Source organism: Salvelinus sp. IW2-2015, unplaced genomic scaffold, assembly GCF_002910315.2.
Source record: "Salvelinus sp. IW2-2015 unplaced genomic scaffold, ASM291031v2 Un_scaffold803, whole genome shotgun sequence".
In the NCBI taxonomy this organism is placed as follows: domain Eukaryota; kingdom Metazoa; phylum Chordata; class Actinopteri; order Salmoniformes; family Salmonidae; genus Salvelinus; species Salvelinus sp. IW2-2015.
This window is the reverse complement of record NW_019942617.1, coordinates 751,041-778,616: the sequence shown is the minus strand read 5'-3', so window position 1 is coordinate 778,616 and position 27,576 is coordinate 751,041. Positions and strand designations below refer to the sequence as shown.

The window sequence follows — 27,576 nt, the reverse complement described above, 5'->3', positions numbered from 1 at the left end:
CATAAATCAATATATGTGCARCGCACAAAAGAATACCMATGACCCATTTTGAATGAACTGAGGCTGAATCCTRTGTGGAAGTTGAACCAAAGTGAAAACATTGTGTAAATGATGTAATGGAATAAATCCACTATTAGCAGCAATTGGTTTCTAAGAATCATACATTTTTAAAGCTTTGAAGCAATGGAGTCTGAAGGATTCCGGCCTCCTGCGGTGTTGTAAGACTCTCCGATTATTGGAATAATTGGCCACAAAGAAGGTTCATATAAATGTAAATTAGAATACATTTGTTCAGTTATGAGAACTTTTTTTATACTATTCCAAATAGAGTAATTATTCACCAACACCACCAGGTTTTACATCTTTCATTTTGATATTATACTTCAGTGGCGGTCCAAAGTGTAGCACGTTTTTGTTTTGAAACGCTAAAGAAAACTTAACTAAGATTATTAAGATGACACATTTGGCATCAAWATGTAGCGTTGTGTTTGCTCTTCAAGTTAAGATCCTGTAGATAAYGCTATTTCACAAGCTATTTTTCCTTGCTTCAAATCAAGTCCCAGTCACAGCCATTGCAAAAGCTTTTACTGCAGCGGCAACAAGCCAACTGCTTTGTTCATTATGATCATTTGATCGGGGCTTGCAAAGAGATACAGAGGGGGGGGGGTGAATACTATGAGCGCCTTGAATCCCACTTCCCCCGGCCACAAACCACAAGCCTAGACAATACGTCACTTGCTACCTGCTTGTCCCAGAATGGCCAGTGTCGAGATGACAAGTCGACAACTCGCTTGATTTGGGACAAAACCCTGACAGGAGTTGGAATGTGGAATCTATATATGTTGACAAACTTGGCTACCCCTCTGAATGGGGTTTCTGATTACACCTCATCATGCGTGGGAATTTCAGTGTGTCCCCAGCCCTCTCCGAGAGGTGCCTCTCGGGCAATCATGTGGTCATACTACCTGACTCGGTGCTGCTCAGAGTGCAGTTGACAAAAACAGCCCGAGGCACGTCATGTGGAAAACATTCAGTCTGTATACATTCATCCAGTCTGCAGCACCTCTCGGGTTAAGTGAATGAAGCACCAGGCTGTCTGTTGGTCCTGCTCACCTGTGAAGGGAAATGGTGTGTGTGTGYGTGCATGTGTACTTGTGTGTCCAACTTTCCCTCCTAGAGAGTCTCTCAGTTATACTCTGCTGCAGCAGTTGAGTTCCAYTCCTTCTCATGTCATGTAAAATTAAGCTCCCGGTCAGTGAGAGCTTTCACCTGTCAGTCATCCTGAAGAGGTCCTGGGGTGTAGAGCTGCTCACCTGTGTTTATTGTACAATACCTGCTCTGCTCTACCCAGGGAGAACGCTCTCACTCTCTCTACCTTACTTTTTTTCTTTCTCTCTCGCTCTCTTTCCCGCACTTATCTTATTCCCTCTCTCCATTTACCTTCTCTTTCTCTCTTTTCCTTTACCCCCACCCTTTCGCTCTTCCCGCTCCCTCCCTTTATCCATCTCTAGTCTCCCTTCTCCCCTCTCTCCTCCCTCTGTCCCCTACTGCCTCCCTCCCGCTCTCCCTCCCTTTGTGTTATTAGAGCCCTCTCACTCGGTTGCTTACAGCTCAGCCTGTCTGCAGCGTTGCTCCCTCCGCTGCACCTCGCAGAGCACACACACACACACACACACTGCTGCGCTGGCTTTAATGCAGACTGACGCCGCTGCCATAGGACTGATTGAAATTCGTGTCTCAAAGTTGCTAATGCTCACTGAACCATTTTATTGAAGATAAAGTAAATAAAATAGGTTGCCGTCTGAGAATTCTCTGGAATAGACTGGAATGATCTGGAAGGTAAAACACACTCACTCACTGGCAGGCAGGCCGACAGGCACACACGCACGGATGCACACACACGACCGCATACACACACACGCACACAGACACACACATGCACGGACAGTGAAGAGGCACAACTCCTATTGGCTCATAGAGTTTGGTTGATGGACTGGGTGGTGGAGGTGGGATGGTGATCAAGAGGTGTGAGAGGCCGAGAGGTATTTTCTATGGCTCAGGAATTTCACAAGTCCAATGTTTTTTTAAGAGGCTTTGCAGAAAGCTAACAGTTTGATTTAAAGCCTGATGCAGGGAATGCCACCCATATGTTCACCATCTATAGATTGTACGGTACAGCATCCTTGTCTAGTCATACTTTTGTGATGAGGTAGTGTACGTACATATGCATGTATGATATGTGGATGAATGACTATCATAAGTCATTGTATGCTTAGGGAGGATGACACATTGTGTGTTGAAAAGTTGCGTACAGYGTTTGCATGAAAAAGGAGAACGTCCTCAGGGCTCTCATCTATTTCTATRTTGTTGGTTAGTGGTAGGAAACTGTCCTAAAGCAAATAGCCCCTGTGTCATAAAACTCTTATTGAGTGTTTCCATTACTCTTCAACTTGTGACGTCTCACACACAGCTCGAAGGGTGCACGTCAGCCAAAGAAGTTCATATCATTTTTTTCTGTTGAACTTTAAACCTCCTTGCCTTTTCTTTCCCATGAATATTTAAATGTATTTCATGAATAGATGGACTAAGTGTGTTGGTTGAATCCCTGACCCAGTCATTGTCACTTCAGGTTTAACCAAATCACACACAAATGATCATTGTGTTCATTTCTTACACTTCTTGTAGACCACTATGGACCCCTCGTTTAAAGAACCTAGCTACCTTTCATACTCTCAACCTGGAATTATGTAAAATTCCCCTTGTGTTTGATACGATTCCTTTCTGCACTGTAAAGTGGTATAGGTGACAAGGTAATACATTTGCCATTGTGCTCAATAATAAATATTCTTCCAGGTCTTACTCAGTTGGCTGCTCACGAAAGAGCGTTTGGACTGTGTGTGCGTTGTCGCAAGGCGCCGAGGTCATTCGGAATTCAGTCTCTCTYGCTTTTGTCAAATATTTCTGTGCTGTGATAGTTTTCTCATTTATTTAGTGAATAGCTGGGGGTGGATGGAGAGAGCGATAGAGCGAGAGAAATAGTTTGGACATTATGTAAAYGATGGAATGGGTCTCATAATCTCACATGTATTCATCATAGCAGACATTGGACCCTGTGATACTGCCCTCCATCTTTACCATTGTTCGCGTTTCTCCCCTCTTACTGTTCCTCTCAATGGCTGTACCAGGCTTAAATCCAACCTGCCTTTCCAATGACAATGTTTACCACCTATCATTCAATAAGAGACCGAGAAGCGCACAATTGCCTTTGTCAGTAAATGCTACATGAATGCACCCGAGCCAGCCACAGGAGAAAGGGATTGTTAGCGCGTTTGAGGATAGGTTGAAAGGAAAGTTAGTTGTGTGTGTGTGTGTGTGTGTGTGGTGTGTGTGTGTGTGTGTGGTGTGTTGTGGTGTGTGTGTGTGTGTGTGTGTGTGTGTGTGTGTGTGTGTGTGTGTTGTGTGTGTGTGTGTGTGTTAACCCCTCACATGTGTTAACCCTTAAACCTTTAAACCGTTAAAAGGCCTAGAAGTGTTTAACCATACACTGTTCGAAAAAAGGGTTGTCCTCATAGGAGAACCCTTTTTGGTTCCAGGTAGAACTCTCTGTTGAAAGGGTTCTAACTGGAACCCGAAACAGTTCTACCTGGAACCAAAAGGGTTCTACCTGGAACCAAAAATGGGTTCTTCAAAGGATTTTCCTATGGGGACAGCGGAAGAACCCTTTTTGGTTCTTGATAGCAGTTTTGTTTCTAAGACTGTATAGTTCCACGTCGGCTAGACAACAGCATATGTTCCTGGCATTAGCTAGAGATTAGCCTGTACAGGCCCTTTGGAAAGTTGTCTGTCTACAGAACAACACACTGACATCACAACATTAGGTAATTATTGCCTGTAAGTAGGGATTAGAATGTGGATGTTGACAGTAAATTGGCTCTCCGCATGTGTGTTSAATGCACCTTTGTGTGGATCAGACACACTAATGCACACAGGCAAAGTGTCTGCAGGCACATACTAGAGTAAGCCTCACCGCCAGTGTCCCTCCCCCGCCCCTTCCTCCATATCTACAGATCATCACTAAACATGTCTTTATTTTTCTCACTCGCCACGTCGCCGTGTCTYTTTCTGTTTGTGAGATTATGCATTATAAGTAAGCTAATGAGGTTTCTAAATATAAAGATTTGTTCAGACTCCTACAGTATGATGAAGGCCAGATGTTTGTCTTGGCGTGTTCTTTTTCTTCTTTTTTTCCATAAATTGTTTTCCTTTCAAGTGTCTTGACAGCATTAAAGATTAGCACTACAGTAGAGCTGCTAACAACCATTAAGTGTTTTCACCATTGTGTCACACAGTGTTTCTCTGTGTTTCTCCCCTCCCCCCCCCACCCCTTCCTTCGCGCCGAAGCAGGGAAAATGAAAAACAATCATTCTGACCTCTGGCGACMCTTTTTGACGCACAGTCAGTTAAATGGTTTGTAAAGACGTTTAATTACCAAATGGCATAATCGTTATTMATCTCATCATTAGATGTATGATATTAAGTGAATCGCCTCCCCTGAGTACTGTGTTTCACAGATCAATAGATTTCGACAGGGCTGTAAGGGAGAGGGAGGTTTAAACACTGGATATAAACAGACACACTTTCTCGCTGTGATACCCTCACTCATTTATTTATGTAATTAGCTTTTATGTAGGTTTAACTATGCACTTTTTCATTCCACACTCGGGGATGGCGGCAGTATCCACACCTCGTTTTCCATGGTCTATACATCCGCGAGTGCATATTATTCCGGGTGAAAGGACGTGTAACAATGGGCAAGGTTATGGATTTTCATAAAGTGCTTGTATTCTCTTGTTAGTTGGAGTTCTTACGTYGCACTGTACACACAATGCAATTGATATGAGCATTGTTTAGAAGGCATTTCACGATTCTTAATTATCTCTGTCCCCAAGAGTTGCTAAGAAATGCCTACAGTTAGATAGTGAGCATAAACCAGTGTGAATCTGGTAGACTGGGGACCTTGGTAGTTGGGGACCTTGGTAGTTGGGGACTTATTCATTGGTTGCACCTCCGTCACTTGGTCACGTCATGCCATTGTTCTGAACGTTCTCAAGCCGCCCTCCACCATAGTGGTGGCCAAAAATCATGACAAGCCCAGGCATTCTGAACAGAGGTTAATGACTGTTTCATCTAAATCACACTATAGTGCCTGGAAATACGATGACATTGCTAAAGTAGGCAACTATTTAGTGGGACACAACTTTGYCATCATTATCACGTGGTCAAATTTACTTTAGACAGATGRCAATGTTGTCATTAGCTAGCAAAATTCRTTGAAAAAAATGCTAGCGATACTGACATTAGCTAACTAAAATCCGGCGGTCTCACATTATGCTGCATCCAAAGTCAATCCGGCGACGCAAAAATGATGACAAGAAGGTTTTCCTGCAAATGATTTCCCTCCGTTTTGAAATGTCRTTGTATTTCCAAGCCACTGTTATGCACTTCGGATGAAATCTTCAACAGCGCTCAATGACAATACATGGAGTTGAAATCTCTGTCGGGCATCAGTCCTGAAACGAATGTTCCCAAAAATATTGTGATGCGGTGTGCAACTCATGAATAGACGCTATTCAGACCAGCCAGCACCACTGCCCATAGCTAGATATCCATTATGTAACTCAAGCACCTCTACTGAACCAGCCATTACATTCAGTCACATGACCTACTGCCATTTTGTTACCTGCTCTAGTTATGCTCTACACTAGCAGAGGGGAATGCAACAGGATTTGAATGGTAGTTGTTCCATTTGTTCTCTTRCGCCTTCAACTTCCACTGGACTGTATTAACACCGTCACAGTYTACTGAACAACCCATYGCCTACACACTGTACTGGCTATATCTTTCGTTGGATTTATGRAGATATCTATTTGAAAAACCTTTGAATATCTGTRAATATGTGCAAGTTAGTCAGTGGTAAATACCTTATCTATTATTGTTGTKAACACAAACACTGATCACTACAGTGAAGGCTTAAGTATATCTTACTGTTACTGTCAGTGCCCTAATCAGAAGGGGGATCTGTCTGTCTTAGCACTTGAGGAATCCTCAGAAATTTCACTTGATGGCACTGTTTCCTTTTTCCTCCTCTGCGCCCCCGGCCCAAGCAACGGGGTGTTTTATGTATGTTCCGCACGCTCCAAAAGCCTGGATCCCTCTTCTACTACTGAGCCAGAGTGGCGTTCCCTATCTTTATCTATGGCTCAGGGAAACAAGTTAAGGATGAACACTCATAAACAAAACAATACTTGAATTTGTTCAAAAGTAGGTTATGATAATACTTCAAACCTGATAGTTGAGTATTAGTGTGGCCGATACAGTATAGTTCTGGCCTAATACTTGTCTTATTTCAGGTGCCTTATTGAGTATAAATGAACAATTTATTTATTTATTGGATGATATTTTGGATGTGATGTTCTTAAAAAGTGTTAATGATATATCTTTAACGTTGATCCTAACATTGTTTCCTTAGCGGACCTCTTATCTGTCCGTACCTCTTCAAAGGTGGAGCATAGCCTTCCCTATTGTTTAGTATTTCCCAAGCATTGCCAATTCCTGAATTCTAGTAATGTTTCATTTTCAATATAAATCTCTTACAACGGGAATTTCGTAGTTATTCACCCGTTTAAATTAATTAAATTAGATTCCTCTGATGCTGCCAGGCGTTCCGTTGATAATTGCGTCAACCAGGCGGTACATAATATGGCTGAGAGTGTTTCTATGGCTGCAGCAGTTCATTTAAATCCACATCTTACCTACCTTCGCCACTACACTTGATATACTGGTAACTATCTGTCAGTAGTGTTTCAGTAATGGCCTCCGCGCATTTTAAAAGCCTCTAATTCTTTGTCCTTTTCTCTAACTTAAAAGTCTAAAATGCAAAAGCATAATGGCTGAGAAAGAGACAGTGTTCAAGAAGAGAGCTATTGACCTTTTTCTTCATTACTCCTGATCCTGTCTGAAATAAAGTGAGGCCACCTCGTTTTCCTGTATGAATCAAACTGAGTTTAAATATGGGGTGGTGGTTTGGGGCGGGGGGAGAGAAGATATTATATGGACCAAACCAAATGGTTAAGCATAGCATTCATAGGTGTTGGTCTTCTAATGCTCCCCCATATGTATGAATACCCTGTATAAAGGTGATATCATAGTGAAAATTAACCAGGGTTTGTATTTCAGTAATATCTGCATCATAAATAAGGGTGGGAGTATAATTGAGCCCGGATCATTGCCAGGGGGGTGGGGGGTGTCTCCCCATGGTGGAGATGAAAAATGGAAATCTGTGTACTGGTAAATAGATAATCACACAAAAGTAATTGAGGTTTTCAAACCCCAATCTACTCTGCCAGCGTGAGCTCGTTTGCATGTTAATCACGGGAGTGATTCCCTTTCCCTTCACCGCGAGGAAGTCCGCACACTTTCATAACCAGCTTTTAATTGCATTTAAAATGTCACAGAGGTGGAACACATGTAATTTAGCCATAACTGTGTCCAAATTAATGGGCACTACAGAGCCGTTCCGTTGGATGGGCTAAAATGAGACAGGCTGTTATGCGTCTTCATTTTATTTCGAGATGCTTCACTGTAATATAAGTGTCTTTCTGATAACGTCTCAAGGGCATCTTTTGACAAATACGTCTAGATATTTATTTACGCTAAATCAAAATTGAACTCTATGAAACTGTGTGTATGTGTCTTCATCTCAATGATTGGCACTCATTGGGAACCCGTGAATGAATGCGATTAAAGAGAGGTGAAAGAGTCAACGTATTGGGTTTGAGTGTATTTTCTTTCATCGCCAGGTGTTCTTTCGCGTATAAATTACCGAGATGATGTTTCCATAACACAGCTTAGAGCACTCCGGAGAGGGAAACCTGCAAAACAGACCTATTTAATTTTTCATAGAAGAGGACCATCAGGAGCAATAAGCCAATATTCCTCTTCCCCCCCTTTTCCAGATGCTTTTTCCACCCCTGCATCTTTCCAAACCTAGCCCTTACATTTTTTCCCAGAAAAAAACAGCGGCAGCACTGCCGAGACCTACATGAAAGGAAGGAACTGTTGAAATGTTAATTTTACCATCTGCTGTTGAGGCCTGCTACCTTTTGGGTGTTTTTTTCCCCCTGCCTTCTTTAATTCCCAGTAGTTCTGTTCTGTTTTATGAATGTGCTGGTATTTTGGTTGTTTGAAGTTTGGGGATCTCAGAGCACAACTCTGACTGAAGGGGGGGGGGGAAACGGGGAAAAACAGAGCGCCACGTGGAGTGACAGTCCGGTTAGCCCTCTTTTTCAAGTCCCAGTGCCTCCTTCCAGTCTCCCTCCTACCCGTCTGTCCCCTGATCCCAGTTACACTGTCTCTCCTCCCCAGTAACCCCCACCCCCCCGTCTCTCTCTCCCTTTCTCCTCCCTCTCTCTCTCTACCACTCTCTCTCTCTCTTCTCTCTTTCTCTCTGAGTCTTAGTGTCTTCAGGGACCCATTTAGTGTGTTTATCTAACTGCTTGGGATTTTAATCATTAGTTTACAAGACCCCAAACACCCTTTGTCTAATAATGCTTTCTTTGTAACACTCACACAGTCTGCATAGCTTCCTGTAAGCCTTATAAACCCCCTGAAAAATAAATCATACGAAGCCAAATGTTTAAAAAAAAAAAAACGAATTCCTTTCAAAACTGTTCGTCTCCCTTTTTTCCCCGGTAAAAAGTTGACACTTTTTAAAACGACATTTCACCAGGTTTTGCTATAAGGCTTTTGCCAAATGGACAGATTCCATTGTGAGATTTGATAGTTGGCAATTAGGGTGAGACATCCTGTGTGCAGAGTTGCTTAGCATTTTCCTTGGCTGGGATCTGATTGTTTAGTCTGCTCTCATTGTGAGCTGTTTCTGAGCAGCAGTTGACGGTTGTTTGCAAAGTGCTAGGAAAATGTGAGAGGAGGGCAGGGGCTGTGCTGCGCTTTCTCTTATATTTATTTATTTTTCCCTGTCCTTGGAGCTTGGACATCTGATTTGTGTTCATGTTTCTCTATTCTTTCTGAGCGGTTTTTAAGTGTGGCTGCTGAAATCTAGACTTTGTATGACCTCACTGCACGGCCTGTATTTCATTAATGACCAGGCCTGTGGTTTGGGGGGAGAGGAATATTTTTCATATGACACCGTCTTGCATTAGTGCAGAGCAGCAGCTGCAGAAACCCCAAAAACATCACATTTTGTGGCTTTGAAAGGTGTGAAAATTTCAGCTCCCTAAAGCAAGCCTTTAGAATTGTGTGGTGTGTGTTTAGAAACAGAACTATTGTAAATAAATAAAAAGTGTCTTTCATTCTTCCTGGCATCTTGTAAAGTCAATAAGGTAGAAGTTTGCATTCACACGTCCTTTGACATATTGTATATTGTACATTCAGAAAAGACACCTAAAATAACAAGCAGGTATTCAACAGAAAATAGGCTGTCAGCATTTTGGCATTGAACCGTATTATTTTGTGTACTTTAAGTACTTTAGGCTCTATAGGGTCTTCCTGTACAAGGGGGTCGTTTTGTTTCTTTTTGTGCAGTAGTGCCACATCTGGCTTGTGTAGCATTTCTTCACAGATTGATTTGCCAGGCTTTGTTGGAGCGACTCACGCAAACCACTCAGCAATTGCTCTAAAAAGCCATTCAACAATACACAGACTCACTTAGTGAAACTCTGCTCCTTGTGCTCCCTTCTCCTAGCTAAACTTCCAGACACTAGACTACTGTAACTCTGTTGGGTACCTTGCAGGATATTGGATATCCAAAAGGAAACCCCAGATTTGTCCAGTCCAAACAAAGAGCCCTTGTGTCGCCCCTCCATCCTCTCTTTAAACCAGAGAATTGTCATCGTCATCGTGACACAACAAATGCTTTACCTCGATGCCATAAGATACCATGTGCATATTTTCCCAGATAATTCCTACTATCATTCATCATCAAACACTCCTCCTATGTGTGTGTGTCAGCGTGAAGTGTTCCGTTGTCAGTTTGAGACAGGGGCAGGAGTTTGGAACAGCGAAGAAGGGTCCGTACCAAATGGCACCCTACTCCTTTTTATAGTGCACTACTTCTGACCAGAGACCGTATTGGCTCTGGTCAAAGGTAGTGCACTATAAAGGGAAAAGGGTGCCATTTGAGAGGCAACCCAGAAGATGGGAGGGAGGTTGGTTAGTCAGGAAGGCTCAGTGGGTCTGAACAAAGAAGGGATTACCTAATAGTCCTGCTATGTATTTGAAGTCGAGTCGGCTGTTTGTTTGAAGAGGTGCAGGGTGGATGGGATGGCGGGATGGGCTGTGAAACGTCTCTGCAGCAGCTGATGGGTACTTTTAAGCTGTCAGAAACAGCCCCTCTGACATCCGTCTTTCTCAATAGATAGGAACAGGCTTCGATGGGGCAGGGCAAAATGGAAAGAGGATAGAAAGTTTAATGATGTTTGAATGTTCTCCCAAGTTAGTACGCCCTCTAAATACAGTGTATTTGGGTGTCTGTGTTGTAAATTAAAACCCACCCAGATAATAACTTCACAACAACCTCCCAGTAGATGGCTTAAGCTGATCTGATGTGAAAGGATCTGTAGTGAGAATGCACTCTAAATGCATGTAACCTAACTCACGAATTGAATGTTTGTAAACACACTCCCGGATTGTCGGAGAAAATGATGTTCCCTATTACGCAGAGATTAATTCTGTCTCAGCAAAATATCATGAACATGTCGTAAACCATTTAATTGTATGCCAAGAGGGTGAAAAACAAGCCTGTCGGAGAAACACAGAACACATCACACATTTGTTGTAACTGTTAGGGACTTGGGAATGACTTTAGGTAATTGCTTTAATTGTGTTTAAAAGTGTTGTGTTTTCTTAGATTAACCTTTACAACCCCCATTTAAAAATACATCAAAAGTGATTTAAAAAGAAAAAAACGTGTTCTCTCCAAGAGTCAATATTTGACTACATTTCTTTCATTTGTGGGCAATTTCTACAAAATGAGGGTGTTCACTGAGTTATGTCCACTGTAGCCTACACTGCACAGGACAACTTTTTTAAACTTCTTGAGTTTAGCCACTCAAATGGGATCACTGAAAATATTACTTTTCTCCTTGTCATTTTGAATCAGCCATATTACAACGTGTACGCCACTCTCAAGCCCACCATCAATTTCTGTTTTGATAAATTGTGCCTCTAGTCCTGCTTTTAGTACCATCACATCTGCTTTTCCCTCTACTCAGAGCCCTGAATGTGGACAGCTTTTAACGTAGTGAGGAAGAAACCTGGTAAGTGGCTCATTTCTCCAGCTAAAGCATTTTTATTTCAACTTTATTAGGCGCTTTATAATAAACTATAATGTATTCCTCTAGATTGCAAATGTMCTGTCATACATTGGCTGCCTGGCTATGGCTAAAATGTGGTTTGAAAGTTATTGTTTCTGTACCTTTTTTAAAAACCGTCAAAATCAATTACATGTTGTTTACCGTAGGTAGTTACGCAAGCTCGGCCACTCTGTGTTCAGTCAATTTTCCCAATGCCAAATGGAATGGCCGTGGAATAATTGCAGTAGGTAACTATTTTCAAAGTGATGTTATTCTTTATTCACTGTCCTACTCTGCAAGATGAGTCTGTATTTGTTTGTGGTATATGCCCATGGACGGTTGGCAATCTACTACATACTTAAGCCCACCATACAAGAGTGCACTGGAACGGACAGGTATTCATTGAAAAGCAATGTGAAGCTTATTGCCATTCCCTGTATTTTCAATTGGATGGAACATTGGAGTTTTCATTGACATTGACATGTTCCGGAAAACCATCAAAGTGACTTCTAAACTCCACCAAAGTTCAGCCAAAAACTTGTTGCTGAAAGACTTTTTTAGTTTTCCGAGGCAAATTGCAGAGCATCACACTGAGTCCCGAGAAGTGTGTCACAGAATCATCTACCAGAAGTAAAAATTGCTACTTGCATGCTGTCTTTGACCGAGGACAGCCTTAACCACTCCTGAGGAAAATGTGCCGTTTAGAAAGATATAAAGAAGTAATTTTATTACGAGGTACATCTCCCTCTCAGAAGTGATTTCATTTCTCCTTTCAGCCTCCACGGGAGCCTTTATTTGATCTCATATTCCTGAGTTTAACTGCCTCAAACCAGCCGGCCTCAGTTTATTTTCATTTGGAAAAACATTTTCTGTTGGAGAGGAGGTGGAGGGGGTGGTTGTGGCGTATATTGCGGAACTGCACGGTTCTGTATTGAATGTAAGTGTCCCCTTTACAGAGCGACTTTTCACTCTATTGGATTGTTGGAAACCAAACTTTTAATCCCTCCCCCTTTTCTGACAGAGAAAGAAGCTTGATTGGTGTGTTTTGCCACACTCACAATTTAATCCCTATCTCCTGCCTCTTTCCCTCCCTCACTTCCTCCCTTGTGAATGCAGAGTTTTAGCAGTCTACCTGATAAAAAATGTTACATTACACAAAAGTTTCCAGACAAGCAACTACTGTACCATCATTGAGTAAATTCTTTGAGACGGTTGACCAGAAGTTGAACATCAGGTGCGGTAAAATAGAGAGAGCTGGCCCAGCATCTCAGTTCCAGAACCTCAGGTGTGTGTTTTCCCCCAGCTTGAGTGAAGAGCTTATTATGAACCAAGACTCAACAGAGCTGGCATCCCACCAGCTTGCAGGTCCACTCTGACCCGCTGGCCTTTTACACAAACCCCCCCATGCCATGGGCCTCCACAGATGTCCAGCTGGAGTAGCTCTCTCCCTTTCCCTAGGGCTGGGTGATATGGCCAAAATATTATATCATGTTTTTTTATTTTTTTTATTGGACGGTATGACGGTATTTGACTGTAATTTTAGTTTTTGAATAATAAAAGTTCTATGTTTGCTTTATGAGTAGTGAGTGATCCTAGGGTGGCAACACATCTCCATTCTGATTGTTTTATGCTGTTCAATTCAACTTCAACCAAAACAAATATCAGCACTTTTATMATTTCTGCATTTCCTGCACTCAATTGCAGTGGTGGAAAAAGTACCCAATTGTCATACTTGAGTTCTAGTAAAGATAMGTTAATAGAAAATTACTGAAGTAAAAGTGAAARTCACCCAGTAAAATTCCACTTGAGTAAAAGTATTTGGTTTTATATATACTTAAGTATCAAAAGTAAAAGTATAAATAATTTTAAATTCCTTATATTAAGCAAACCAGATGGCACCATTTTCTTGTTTTATTTATTTATGGATAGCCAGGGGCACACCCCAACACTCAGACATAATTTACAAACAAAGCATTTCTGTTTAGTGAGTCCTCCGATGACCAGGGATGTTCTCTTGACAAGTGCGTGACTTGGACCATTTTCCTGTCCTGCTAAGCGTTCAACATGTAACGAGTACTTTTAGGTGTCAGGGAAAATGYATGGAGTAAAAAGTACAGCATTTTCTTTAGGAATGTAGTTAAGTAAAAGTAGTCAAAAATAAAAGCACTAAAGTAAAGTACAGATACCAAAAAAAACGACTTAAGTAGTACTTGAAAGTATTTTTACTTAAGTACTTTAAACCACTGCTCAATTGAGRGAATTTCCACACTGCCACGTAGGGCTGCACGATATGGGCAAATCATCTRGGACGTATTTTTAACCAAATAATGCAATTGCGATTTGACTTGCCAATTAGAGCAAAACTGTTGGATTCATGGTAATAGAATGACTATTCTAATTCTATAGTTAGAATATAATAGTGGGCACTTTGAATACAGTGTTGTTTGAGATGACAACGAATTAAAATGCCAGGGAGGAGTTATTTTGGCGGTAGGAACAAAAAGTGTTGATAAGTGTTTCCTAGGGGACCCTATAAGCTTTGGCTACATTGCATGTTTTCTCTTAGCTACTTCATGTAGCTAACATATTCTTCTTTTGCATATTCCTCTTTGATTTAGAAGATACTGTTGCACAAACAACATGCTGGTTTAGGTCCACACCATCACTGGTATTATCAGGCTGTATTAGCTAGCTACGTTTGGTCTTACTCAGTACATTTATTAGCTAGCTATTAGCGTTAGCGGCTAACAATTAGCGTCTCCATAGATTTAGGGCAACTTGCTAAAAAAAGACAAACTAGCTGATGTAAGAAACACAAACGAATAGTGTCATTATAGAACGCTAGTGGATTTATATTAAGAAGCAAAGTGGAAAACAGCATTGTTGTTGTCATTAACATTGTTGAATGTGCTGCATTGACCATGCAGACTGAATGTCTTGTGGTCGAGGAACAACAAATGCTCTCCTTGATTGACAGGGGGCGTKGCTAGGTCTGTAATGGAAGGTGGCGCGGAGAGAGATGACTCAAGTAGCGAAGTAAACTACAACAATTGACATTACACAAGGCGTATCACATTTAACAAACCAAACATTCAAATACCGGTATAGAAGGTAAAGTAAAAACCCAAACCGGTCCCTGCGTCAATACCGGTGGTATACTGTCCAACCCTACCTGACTCTTGCTCTCTCTGTACCTCCCTYTCATTCCCTCCTTCCCTTCATCTCCAGAAAGCATCATTCTCTGCCTGCAACACCTAGGTCTTCTTTAAGCCTAGACTGATGACAGCACGATGAAAACATTTTTTTGCAAGAAGTGCAGTTTCAGAGCCCAGAACTCCCACTCTCCTGAATAGTTCCCCTTTTTTATTTGGGTAGCCTCCACTGGGCTCCGCTCCATGGTGAGAATTACCTCCAGATGTAATTCCTATCCCGAATTAGTGGCTAGTAAAAATTACGTTTAAATTAGCGGCGGTGTGGAGAACGGTTAAGTTTGAAATTTCAATATAATGAGTTTATTATTCTTTGGCGTGATGCCATTTTTCCTGGATTTATTTCAGTTTTCTTTTATGTAATTGGTGTCTGGTTGAATGGTRTTACTGTCATGAATGGATGTCATCTGTGTGTCAGTGGTAACTCAGACAGTGAGGTAAGTGTTCAGGAGGAGCTTCAGTACCAGACAGGGCAGATCTATGTACCACTAAACGGCTGCTGATAGCACTGGCCTTTTGATCTAATCTACTGTCTATACACTGAGTGTACAAAACATTAGGAACACCTTCATTTTGAGTTGGACTGTGTTTTGCCGTCAGAACAGCCTCAATTCGTCAGGGGCATGGACTCTACAAGGTGTCAAGTGTTCCACAAGGATGCTAGCCCATGTTGAGTCCAATGCTTCCCAAAGTTGTCTCAAGTTGGCTGCATGTCCTTTGGGTGGTGGACCATTCTTGATACACACGGGAAACTGTTGAGTGTGAAAAACCCAGAAACGTTGCACTTCTTGACACACTCACCTGGCACCTACTACCATACAACGTTCAAAGGCACTTAAATCTTTAGTCTTGCCCGTTCACCCTCTGAATGGCACACATATGCAATCCATGTCTCAAGGCTTAAAAATACTTATTTAACCTGTCTCCTCCCCTTCATCTACACTGATTGAAGTGGATTTAACAAGTGAAATCAATATGGGATCATAGTTTCACCTGGATTCACCTGGTCGGTCTGTGTCATGGAAAGAGCAGGTGTTCCTAATGTTTTGTACACTCAGTGTATCTATGTTCTCAAACTATCTTATCATAACTCCACTATATGGAATCTACAATGTCACCTGGTACCTGAAATTGTATAGCCAGGATGTTATTGACAGTAGAAGCAGTTTGTGGTGTGTTAAAATACTGGTGCTGTGGTCTTTTGAATTTCATTGGACTTTGTCTTAACTCTTATTCTACCAGTGTAGCTATGGTTATGGGAAGACTATGGGAATCCATGAGATCCTCAGCACACGGTGTATGAATGTCAGAAATGGCTTTCCTATTTATCGTTAACAGGAAATACACCTGTGGAAGCGGCTATTGTATGAATCCTTAACCGTTCTCTTTCATCTATCTGATGACACCTTGCCGGCCAGGAACATTAAAACCCAATATCCATGTATTTTTCTGTATTATCATATTGCAGCCTTTACAATATGATAATATCTACGGTGAAAAAAGTGGAAGATGTCTGCTATGCTATGCTACTAGACTTTCATCTGACTCCAATCTGCTGTATAATAGGTAAACTGCTGTGAGGTGCACTTACTTGTTTAAATTTACCCACAAMGCCAAGCCTTTGATTTTATCAGCGCGTCTAATTCAAATACGTCTTTTGAAGAAAACCTACATTTTAAAGGGAGAGAGGAGAGCGGAGCGCAGAAGAGCCAATTTAACCTGGAGTGTCTGTCGCATTCTCCCCCAGTTTTTCTGTTTGAAGTGCCTGGTCAGCTTGAACTGTCTGACTTCTGTCATTTTGATCTCTTTTATTTTTTTCTCTGCTGCAGCAGTAACGTATATACTTCAGTTCCCCTGCCTGCAGCTGGGGGCTGGTGGAAGGGAAGAGAAGGGAAGGGGTGCAGCTAGGCAGGCAGGTATCATTAAGCAGCGAGAGGAGAGAGCTGAAGCCAGTGGAACGGCGCTGAGCGAGTGCTATACGTGGCTCCTCGTGGCGCATGTTGATATTTCTGTCCTTATGAATGTGCAGCCGGGTTTATTTTCAATAGGAACTGAAGCCTGGGCAGTTCCACCTCAAGCTGCTTATTCGGCCTGTTGATATTGAGTCAAGCAAACACTCACTCTGGGATGTCCTGTTGGGCACCGGGCCAAAGTCGCAAATGGAAGTCAAATGAGAGACTCCTGTGTAGGGAGGGAGGGAGCCTAAAGAAAGGCAAGCAGCCAGCCTAGAGGGTTTAGGGTTTGTGAGCTGCCCAGTGACCACCAGTTTAAACTGTTCACTTAGCAGCTCMTTTTTAACTACTGGATGGAAGTGGCATACTGTAAATCTTGATTAATACTCTCAGTCGCTGTGAATCTGAATTTAACTTTTTTCTCAATACAGCTRCTTGGCTCAGTCGTTGCTGGCTCCTGCTTCTTTTTGTAGATGAATGACTGATTAAAAACATATTCTTGCCGTTGTGACTGTGGCAGCAGCTCTCTGTCTCTCCCTTTCTCCCACTTCTCCCTTCATCTGAAATATCTATGCAAATGTGTTTGGACACTATCATTATCGGCTACTTAATATGGATTTCATTAGGGATCGTTCTAAGCAAGGCACGGGGAAGTTGCCATGGATACTCCAGTTGCTTAAGTACAGTATATTCAAATGTTCAGCCTCTAATATAATTACTGAGCTCTAATGGTCCATTATGGCCACACTGAACTTGTTGTGGGGAGAAAAATGAAAAGGCTTAAGATCATTATGTCTTGTTAGTGTGTTTGTGTGTTCATAAACTATAACTGTGTTACTCAGTTTTGCTTTTGGAAACATATCATTGTGACATTTATTTTTWATTTTATTTAACCTTTATTTAACTAGGCAAGACAGTTAAGAACAAATTCTTATTGACAATGACGGCCTACCTCGGCCAAACTCTAAACCRGACGCCACTGGGCCAATTGTGCGCTGCCCTATGGGACTCCCAATCATGGCCGGTTGTTATACAGCCTGGAATCGAACCAAGGTCTGTAGTGACGCCTCTAGCCTTGAGATGCTGTGCCTTGGACCGCTGTGCCGCTCGGGAGCCCCAAAACCTAAACAACATGAAGGTKGTCTGTTTTTAAATATACTAATAGGAATGTTCATTCTGTTGAAATACTGCAGGTGTCTGTCTGTATGTAGTCCAACTGCCAGTAACAGTGCAGTGTGTTTGGTGTTGAGAGGTAGAGTATATTCAGCTGTTCACWGCATATTGTAGCTCTGGTCTGGTCTAGTTTAAATGGGAGGAGAGAGGAGGAGTGAATTCAAGTGGATAACCCTCCATGCAAAGTGAACATCATGGCATTTGGGCAAAGGGCTGAAACAAATACACACTCTCCCAGTCACTGCACACACAAGCCATAGGGCAGGGATCATAAACTAGATTCAGCCACAGGCTGATTTCTTCTTCAGTGGCTGGTCGGGTAGCAGGAACATAATTACAAATCATTTGTAGACTGCAAGAAGCCCAAACAGATATAATATTTGACTAAAACATAATCATTTCAAACCTTGCTTACGTTTGTATATGATCACGTGTCTCTCTATTATGCGTGGGAATACTTGGGAACAGATTTCCAAAATTAAAATCACTTGGAGCTGTTCATGGTTCATGGTGTTTTTACAGTCTTTTATGTCCAGCAATGAAAATTCTAACAACAACAACATTTTTTTAAATTTTTACTCAGAATACTTGGGGGGCCAAATAAACCACCCGCAGGCCACATTCGGCCTGTGGGCCACCAGTTGGGGAACCCTGCCATAGGGTCTCTCTATCTTTCCCTCTCTCTCTCTCTCTCTCTCTCTCTACTCCAGACTCATTCTATTGCCGGGCTCCTTTTTAATGCATTTTTCAAACGCAGCACCTCTAAGTGGCAGTTCCACACCAGTGTTTTCCCCTTCCTCTTAATTCCCATTTGTTTCAGCGTTGAAGTGTTTTGGCCATAATAAATCATTCTAATGGTGGGTAAGGTGAAAGAGGCTCTGGGTATCTCTGTGTCAGCCCTGAGCCCAAGCTGCTGCCTGTGAGACTGACTAGCCCAATGACGCTAGTGGTGATGGTGGTGGYGGMAGCCATGGTCTCAKTCTCCAGTGTGGAAGTGTGGCATGTAGAGATGAGGCTCTTGACACTGTCTGATGGCCCCGGGCAACGCGCTTTGTGTCTGCTTTAATTGGAAATTAATAGTTMGAGGGTTGCTATGGAAATGATGCCATCGCTCAGAGATAGAAACCTACACCACCACTGCAACTGCCGTAGTTATTASCATCCCCCACCCCRGCACTACCCTCCTCTCTACCCCCCTGCTACCCATGTCTCTTCTTCTGCCACGGTGAAGAGACGATGGTGGCGTTGTTTGTTGACCTTGGTGGTGTGAAGGCCTGGAWGAAAATACAGGCAGAAAACATACAGTGAAGTGTTAGTGATGCACAATGTCTTGTTGTTCTCTGGCTGACAATGTCAAGGAGGGTGGCTGGGTGGCTTTCCAAGGCCCAGAGGACTCTCTTGGGTTTATCTTCCAAGTGGTTTATGGRGTGTTGAAGGAGCATTATAGCCACATAGCTCAACGTGTTGAAAGTAAAATGGGTGTAATTGCTCGGCCTAATGTTTGTGCTTAAAGCAATTTAGACCTTGTATAGCTAGCTGTTTCTCAGGCACAACTCCCCCTTGATCTTGTTTAGTGTTTACCACGCTGCTTCAGACAGTGAAGGCAAATGGAAATGCTAAATMTTTTTGGCCGCTGTTGCTTTTTTAATAAGGATATCCAGACAGCTAAAATCTGCTGGTTGGTATATAATGTGCTATTCAGAGCCTGTGAACTCATGCAAACACACCGCTCCGAGCTGTGAGTTCAAGTGGTCTTATACCCYGAGTTAGAGGCTAGATCTTTTACTAAATACATCTGTCATGCCTGCCTTGGGTGCATCTCACTGAACATGAAAGTCCTTGCTCCGCATACTCTCACTGTCAGTGAATTTGTGTCTGTTTATCTTTGTTTATGCTGTAAGAATAGTTTGTTGAATTTTATGAGTACACATTCATCCAGCAGACTTCAACACACATGCACTTACGCCTGTGCGCGCGCACACACACACACACTAGCACACACACTTGTGGGGACACGTGTGTTTCTGGTCTGGCGGAGCCTGTGTGAGTTGTATCAACCCTTTCCTCCACATCAGCCTCTCCTCCTCTTGTTTCAGTGGTGTCTACACAAACACAGCCAGCCAGACGAAGCCTAGGATTGAATCTCACAAGTCCATGTGGCGTTGTGAGCTGGTAGCAGATGGACTTGCTTTTGCATCTGCTGTGTGCAGACTGGGCTTTGTACTGTTCTCCTGGGGGAGACCGAGGCTTTCTTCCCTGCTAGTAGATTCCTGTCTGCTGGAGCAGCTAAGGAAAACATCTGTGGCATGCAGGAGAGAGAGCGGAGAGAGAGAGAAAGGAGAGGGAGAGAGAGAGAGAGAGAGAGAGAGACAAAAAAAAGTGAAAATTGACAAACAGCATTAGCTCAAAATGTTCCGTCTCGTTTCTGCCGGCATGTGTTGTTCACAGTACAGCAAATATGTCAATACATCACAGTCAGACTGGCGACGCTGTAGCTGGCAGACAGAGGGGACGGTTGTTCTTTGGCTCCAATTAACCATTGTTAAATGATGAAATGCACTGTGCAAAATACTTGAGGCATAATGGGCATCTGTAAAGACAAATGTGTCTTTTGTGAAGTGGTTGCAAAGGTTTGTCTGATGCGGATGGAGGAAAAGCTGTGAAAAGCTTCTCTGCTGTTCTCCCCCCCCCCCATCTCCCCTCCGCTCGAATACTTCCTCTGTAAAGAGGTCTTTTTGAGTTTCGCCAGGCTTACAGCACATTGTTGCATACTTGCCCTAAAAAGGGAAGACAGAGATATATTTATCAGAGTCGTGAGAGCTGCATGGCAGAAGAGGCCGACGCTCTTCTGTGACTGGTGTCTTCCTGAGAAAGGAAGTGAGAAAAGCACTCACTGTTTGTAGATCACGCCTGGTCCGCTCCTGAACCTTTGTCACTCCTCACGCTTGCTATGCAGAAAGGAGAAAAAAAAACGACCCCCCCCCCCCGCACACTTACCCCCTCCCACCCCCCTGCCAACTCCTACCACCCCCTACTTCCCCCTACCCTTGCAATCAAACCGCTGATTTTTGTGTACGATTGGTCCTCGGGTGCCAAAACAATCAGAGGGGATGCTTGACTTGTTTTAATTACCAGATGTTGAAGTGCAATGGGTCTTGGACGTGAGCAGGCAGAGGTGCTCTCTCACAGTAGTGTCAATACTGCTGGAAATACCTTTTTGATGATGTCTTTGACAGTTAGCGTCAGCTAGTTTTTTACAATTTTTTCTTTCCTCCTTTTTTTCTCTCGTTCCCCCTCTCCCTGAAGCTGTTTTCTACCAGTGGCATTTTTCCCCCCTTGATGCGCCGTTGTTAACGCTCCGAGGCTTCTAAGAATACCTTCAAATGCCTCTTACCCGGGGGAGTGGAGCTCTCTCTTGTCATTGTTTAAAAGGTAGGCTACTTTCTCTCTCTGCTTACGTTATTAGCAGTTTGTATCGATGATTTGTGTTTGTGAACATATCTGTGTGCATTCGTAGTTCTGTGTGGTGTGGTCTGAGGGCAGTTATCCAGTAATAGATAGAGCGACGTGTCTAATTGTTTTTAAGAGCTCTACTACTCTCTCTCTCGGAGCACAGCGCACAGCGCCGAGGCTACAGGCTGCTCCACTCGCTCTCCCACTAATCCTATTCTGCCTGTTTCGACATCGACACAGAGACGGAGACGCTGAGAAAGGCACTGAGCTGTGCTAGAATATAGCCAGGCACACATACCTCTCTCCCAGGGTGTCCGGAAACGCTCCCTTTCAGCTGCGGTTCTCCCTCAGCCGGTTAGTTAGTCCCCCTCGACGTGCCGCCAGGTAGGGATGCATGCTGTGTCCCGGCGAGAGCTGAGGTAGCTCGCTCGTGTGTGTGTGTGTGTGCGTGTGTGTGTGTGAGAGAGAGAGAATGAGAGCTCCTGCAAGTAGCAGATGTGCGTTGAGAGAGAGCGGTGTGAGAGAGAGTTGCCTGGCAAGCGTGCAGACGAGGCCCGAGGGGAGACCCGGCTCGCATCCTGTGAGGAGTCAGACACTCTACATGTACGCGTGTAAAGGTCCCCCCCCACACACACACAAACACACACACATACGCTGCACTCACTCACTCACTTACCCTCTCACTCACTAGCCAAAAGCAGCGGTTAAAAAAACCCACCAAAAAATAGTTTTTGAAGGTCACTCTCAGATCAGACACCGAGTCGTAATAATTGTAATGTCTTTCAAAGGCAATAAAAAAGGAGAATGAAATGATAAGTAGTCTTTTCAAGTAATTGTGATATATTTCATCAGCGGTCGGCAGGCCGGGTGTATGATGGTCTAATTATTTCCTGCGTGTCAGGAGAGAGAAGGCGCTGTGTCTAGGCTATAAATTTCCATTTTGGGCACTTTTTTTGACTCCCTCTCTCTGCCTGAGAAGGCAGGCAGCAGCCCCCCTCTCTCCCTCCCTCTCTCTCTCTCTTTCTGATCCCATTGGGCCTGTCCGAGAGGGGCTGCCTGTTGGTAATTGCCCGGTGACAACTGGAAATGATAGAATAATTGTCAGGAAGGCYGTTTTTTAATGGGCGACGGGGTGATTTAAGTATGCATGAACAGGGCTTCGAGAGAGGCCGGGAAGAGCAGTGGCGGCGTTGTCTTGTTTATGATGCGAGCCTCTATAAACACAGTTGGAGTGGTGAGAAAAGATAGAAGCCCCTCTCCCCCTGTGACACCCCAGTCTGCTCCTCACCACTGCAAACAACACCAACTGCTTTCCTTCTCTGGCCACCAGACACTGTYTCTTGACACTACTCCTCACCTTCAGGTAATAAAGCCAAGCAGCTCCAACTTCATCCATCCTTTCTCATCCTGCTCTCCACGCACCTCTCTCTCTCTCTGCTCTCTGTGCCGCTCACCTCTCGCTGTATTACTGGCTATGTTTTATCGGCAGGCAGGCGGGCTACTCATCCAGTATTTGGCTAGCTGCTGTACTTTGGCTTGGATTGTGTGCTGTGTGTGTCTGTGGGCTGTGCGTTCACGTGCTGGTGGTTAATTGCTCTTGATGAATGAATGGTTGGGCTGGTGATTAGCGTTTGTCTGTGGATGTGAACATGCTGCTTTTTCTGAGCTCTTAGCCGTCTTAGTTTTGTGTCGGCTTCTTTATTTGATGTGTGCACTTTAGACTGCTGTTTAGGATGTTGTGTTGATGTGGAGTTTACTGTGTTACTAATGTGCAAATTATTGATCATAAAAATCAAGAGGTGAAAGTAATGTTTTTTTCCCGGATGAGATTTTACTGGTGGTGATGAAATAAAAAGGGGTTACCCGCCACCGTGATTCTTTATAAGCGAATAAAGATCARATATAAATGAGTTGCRGATATTTGTTTTACTAGGGTGAGTCTTTTATTTTGAGTTATTTAGTTAAAAATTGTAAGTAAGGATCCCAAACTTTATAGGGCATATCTCAGAACAGCATATCCATATAGAGCAAAGCCCTTAAGAAAGGAGGGAGAGGGAGGGTCACAAAAATTATAAGCGGGCGAAATACTAATTATCTTTATCAAAGGCGGGTGAATAATTTGTTTACTTAAATATTCATGACATGGAGTAAAGCATGGTATTGGGCTGTTGTGAGCATATTATTAACATTTCATAGGTCTTTGTGCTGGAATGCGGATAGGCTTCCTCTTCATAATTTAATACCCAGATGCATAATGAGCTATGTGATTAGTTCACGTGGAGAATTGGCCCAACTCCATTTTGAAGGCAGATAATTTACATTGTTCTCCAGAGTCCTGAATATAATAGGTTATTTAGTGCAATAAAATTAAATGTTACACATTTTATATTTCAGCTTACAAATCCCCCTGGCGATATTCTGTTTTGGAGCTTTTTTCCTGTCTCCTTCTTCTTTCTTTCTCTATCTCTCTCTCTCTCTCTTTGTGTCTCTCAGAAACAATGAATTTTAAAATTGTTTAAGTAAAACACATGTTTACCTACATGTTTTATTTAGAATGCACCGTGGCCAATTAACACTGTTCATTAGCAGAACTGGGTATTTGTTTTGAAAGTTTAACCAATCACTTTGTTATGCTAATTGTGATGTAATTTAATTTGAGTCCCGTAATGATGATGCCGCTATTATCCACATAAATGATGCAGTTAAGCAGCACCACGCTCATTTGCATGTGCTTGAAGGGGAGAGCTGAAACGAGGAGGCTCCCGTATCACTTTGCTGTAATTTTCCACCTCTGTTCACTCCTGCCCTTTGGGTCGTCCCGGGCTGTCGTTGGCTATTGATGATCAGCGCTTTTATCCGTTTTTTTACTAATGACAAAAGAGGGTGCCAGCTGATTCCTAGAATTGTAGGACGTGGAAATTAAATAATTGAAAAAAATGCTAATTATTCATCAATGGACGTATCAAACATTAAGTGAAGTCTCGGTAGAAACGATTGATTTGTGTTTTTTTTTTCTTTTTTGGGGGGGGGGGGGAAGTACCTCCTTGAATTTTACATTTGCACATCAAAGTGGATCGTTTGTTGGGCGAGAGCTTAATTTTGTATCTGTTGATTCCATAATCTATGGTTTAGACATTATGCAGGTGGAGCTATAGTGATTGGCTGGCTGTGTTTCAAATGGAAAGTAGCTGTAGCTGGTACTGTAGTGGGGCGGGTAGCTATAGCTGGTAGTATTTTTAAATCAATTCCTAAAATCCTGAGAGGGGCAGGAGTGATCTCCGTTTGGAAACCTCCAGCTGGCTGCTTGGTGTGTGACTAAGCCACTGTTAAAGACTCCCTTTTATCTGTTTTGTCCAGGGTTAGACTGGTCATTTTCTTCTGAAAAKATGATTTTTCTCCTGACCAATCTCCCCTGTTATGGACCTAATTGGTTACATAAATCTTGTCTCGGTATGAATGAGAAATGTTGKGGTCTTGTCAAGTGTAATCTTCACCCTTATTTACCAATTCATTAAGATCTATCGATGCAGGACTGGTGAGGGGGAATGACAACATAAATCAGGCCGGGGACATAATGACCCTAATCAGCCAGAAATAACTGGAAACGTCACAATGAGCTATGTCTCTGTATCACTCTGGCTGGATCCCTCTCTCCTCGCTGCAGCTCTGCCCGCTGTCCCTCTGTCCGCTTTACCGTCATTAGCTCCTCTGTTCCCCCCTCACCTTCCCTCAGAAGAAGCCGTAGGCACCTCTCTGTTGCTTGCATCAGTCAGGAAGTCCATCTCACAGCTTGTTTTATCTCGGGCCCCAGCAACAAAAGTAGACCATGTCACAACAGATAATCACATCAGAACAATGCAATGAGAGATGAAATATGCGTCGGAAGAGTTGGGTAAATAGTCCCTGGTAGATAGATGGACGTACAGGTTTCCAGCCACCGAAGAAAGTTCTTTCTTCCCTGCTTCACAACGCTGCTGCTTCCTCTCTGTAGATATGATTGGAGCAGACAATGGGGCCTTCTCTTTTATAGGTCAATTACTCGTTATTAGGTGGGCCAAGTTAATTAATGGGAATTTCCCAAAATGCAAACGAGGGCCTAGCTTGATGAGCTTTCGTCACTGTGCTTGTGGTCGCCCACTTTGGTGCCACCTCCTCCTCCTCCTCCTCGCAGAAGGAGGTGCTTGATGGGTAAAATGTAAATGATATGGGAAGAGCTTAAGAGGAGAACGTACGCACTAACCACACATAAGGACTTAGATTCTCCTCCTCCCATCAATGCTCTGCTACTGTGTATTACAGACCCAGAGGCAGAAAGAGAGAGAAGACACTCTCCATACACAGACAGGTGTAAATYTCCATTGACCTCCGGAAACCTAAAGAATGTCATGGATTTTAAACTCAGATATAATTAAAGACCAAGTTGAATATTTATTAACTTTTTTTTTTTAAACTTTTTTAAAATTATCATTGATTTAATAGAGTGTTTTCATATTTAAGGTTATTTGTAACCATTTGGATAATTAACTGGAATCGTTAGCCATTGTTTTGTATATTTAAGCACACTGTCTTAATGGAGAATGAAACTGTAGAGTAAGACACTGTGTAATATGAATTATTTAAATGTACTTTAGGACATTAGTACAAGTAGGCATTCCGTGGTTACGGTGGCAGAATACACGCACATCATTCAACACACCACGCACACGCACACACACAAACCAGCCAAACAACACACACACCACACACACACCACACACACACACACACACACACACACACAACACACACACACACACACAACAACACACACACACACACAGCGCTTCCCAGAACACCTTACATAACATCCTTGCGTACTCTCCCTTCTTTCCTGTCTCTGCTCTTATGTAAAAGCAACAGAATTAATCTGAAGCAATCTCTCCACAGAATGACTGGGAACGACTTATTTCTTGTCAGCTAAATGATGAATTGAATATGACTTAGGTTCTCTGAACATGGTCTATTGTGCGCCGATAATGACGTGTGATACCGTTTCAGAGAATAATGTTAATCCAAAAAAGAAGAGGTCTATTATCTCATTCATCCTTTTTCATTTTTTTCCAACCTGTTTTGTAAATATGATTCCCCCAAAGCATCTCATCTCTCGTTCGTTGCTGAGTCACTTTGAAATCCCTTTATCTGAAAGAGAAACCCTTACCATTATCCACAGGTTTTTAGAAATAGTCATTAATGCTCTTTATGGTGTCCCTTCAGTGCCAAAAAGGAAGCGTTTGTTTTCGGAAAGCGGCTAGGTCTGCTCTGGCTTGGCTATACTTAATCTCCAATAGTGTAGCTGTGTTGAACAGAACTTYASCAGTGGCTGTTCTCTCCCTGATCGTGTCTCACTGCTTAGGGCTCCRGGAGAGGTAGCAATAAACCACGGTGACTTCCTTGGGCTGCGAGGAGCGAGAGCTTCGCTTGCGAATTACACCTCAAGTACAAACAATCATCTCGGTCATAATTTTAGGGTTGATGTAAGCAACGAGCTGAGTGGTAACGTTCAAATGAAATAAAACTTGTTTTATTTCTTTTTTTAGATTGGTATTTCAACTCAGGGTTGGCGTTATCGTGTTGTAAGTACCAGCTCAAAGCCAGTGCTTTAAGTGGGTGATATCTGGCATTTTGATTTATTAAGCAATCTTAAGTGTTAAATATTTGAGCATAGCCAGGGCCCGGCACTTCTTTATTTTGAATGCGTTGTAACTTATGGCAATGATTAATTAATTTCACTGGAGCACAGAATTTGTGATTATTTTAAGTGGTATCCATATCTTGACTTGGTCTGAACTGAAGGAGCCAACAGACGGTGAAATGTAATTTTTGTATTATTTTTTCCAGTGAATGTAAGAATTCCAACTACCTGAACTGTGAACTGATAATGAATAGACTTCTTGGATCAYGGAGTTAGTGGTCACRTTTGGTTTCTGAAATAGTCATCAGGCTTCTTCAGACTGGAGTGCTGTTTCATATACAGTATCATGCAGGCACAATGAGAATGGATCAGGGTTCCTGACTGCAGAAAGACACTGCAGAGTGGAATCCTGAACACTCAGGCTATTTGAATCCTGGGCAAATCTCAAATTACACCCTTTCCCCTATAGTGCACTACGAAGCAGTGCACTATATAGGGAACATGCACTATATAGCTGAACATGCAGCATATGTGACACCCTGCCACCTCAGTTCACTTTTGGGGCAGATGGAGACCTTTATGTGTCAAATAGGGGACAGTATAATACAGTACATCTAGATAGATGGCCAGTGTTGTGTGCTTGGTACATGATGAAGAGGGAGACATGTTAGTTAATGAGGAAACATTAGGTGCTGTTAGAGAAAGGTGTGTGTGTGTGTGTGTGTGTGTGTGTGTGTGTGTGTGTG

At 42.8% G+C, this 27,576-nt stretch overlaps 1 protein-coding gene across 8 annotated transcripts in view; it reads left to right on the top strand.

Moving 5' to 3' along the window:
- foxp2 (forkhead box P2) overlaps positions 1-27,576 on the top strand; it is a 121,719-nt gene that overhangs the window by 14,193 nt on the left and 79,950 nt on the right. For 3 of the 8 annotated variants that reach the window (XM_024136200.2, XM_024136199.1, XM_024136195.2), the window contains exon 1: positions 20,767-21,138. The exons of 4 other annotated variants lie outside the window; for them this stretch is intronic. The gene's annotated coding sequence lies outside the window, so the exon portion shown is untranslated. Of the gene's footprint in view, positions 1-20,766; positions 21,139-27,576 lie in introns of those variants that run through there. One more of the 8 variants, XM_024136197.1, reaches the window with a different exon arrangement.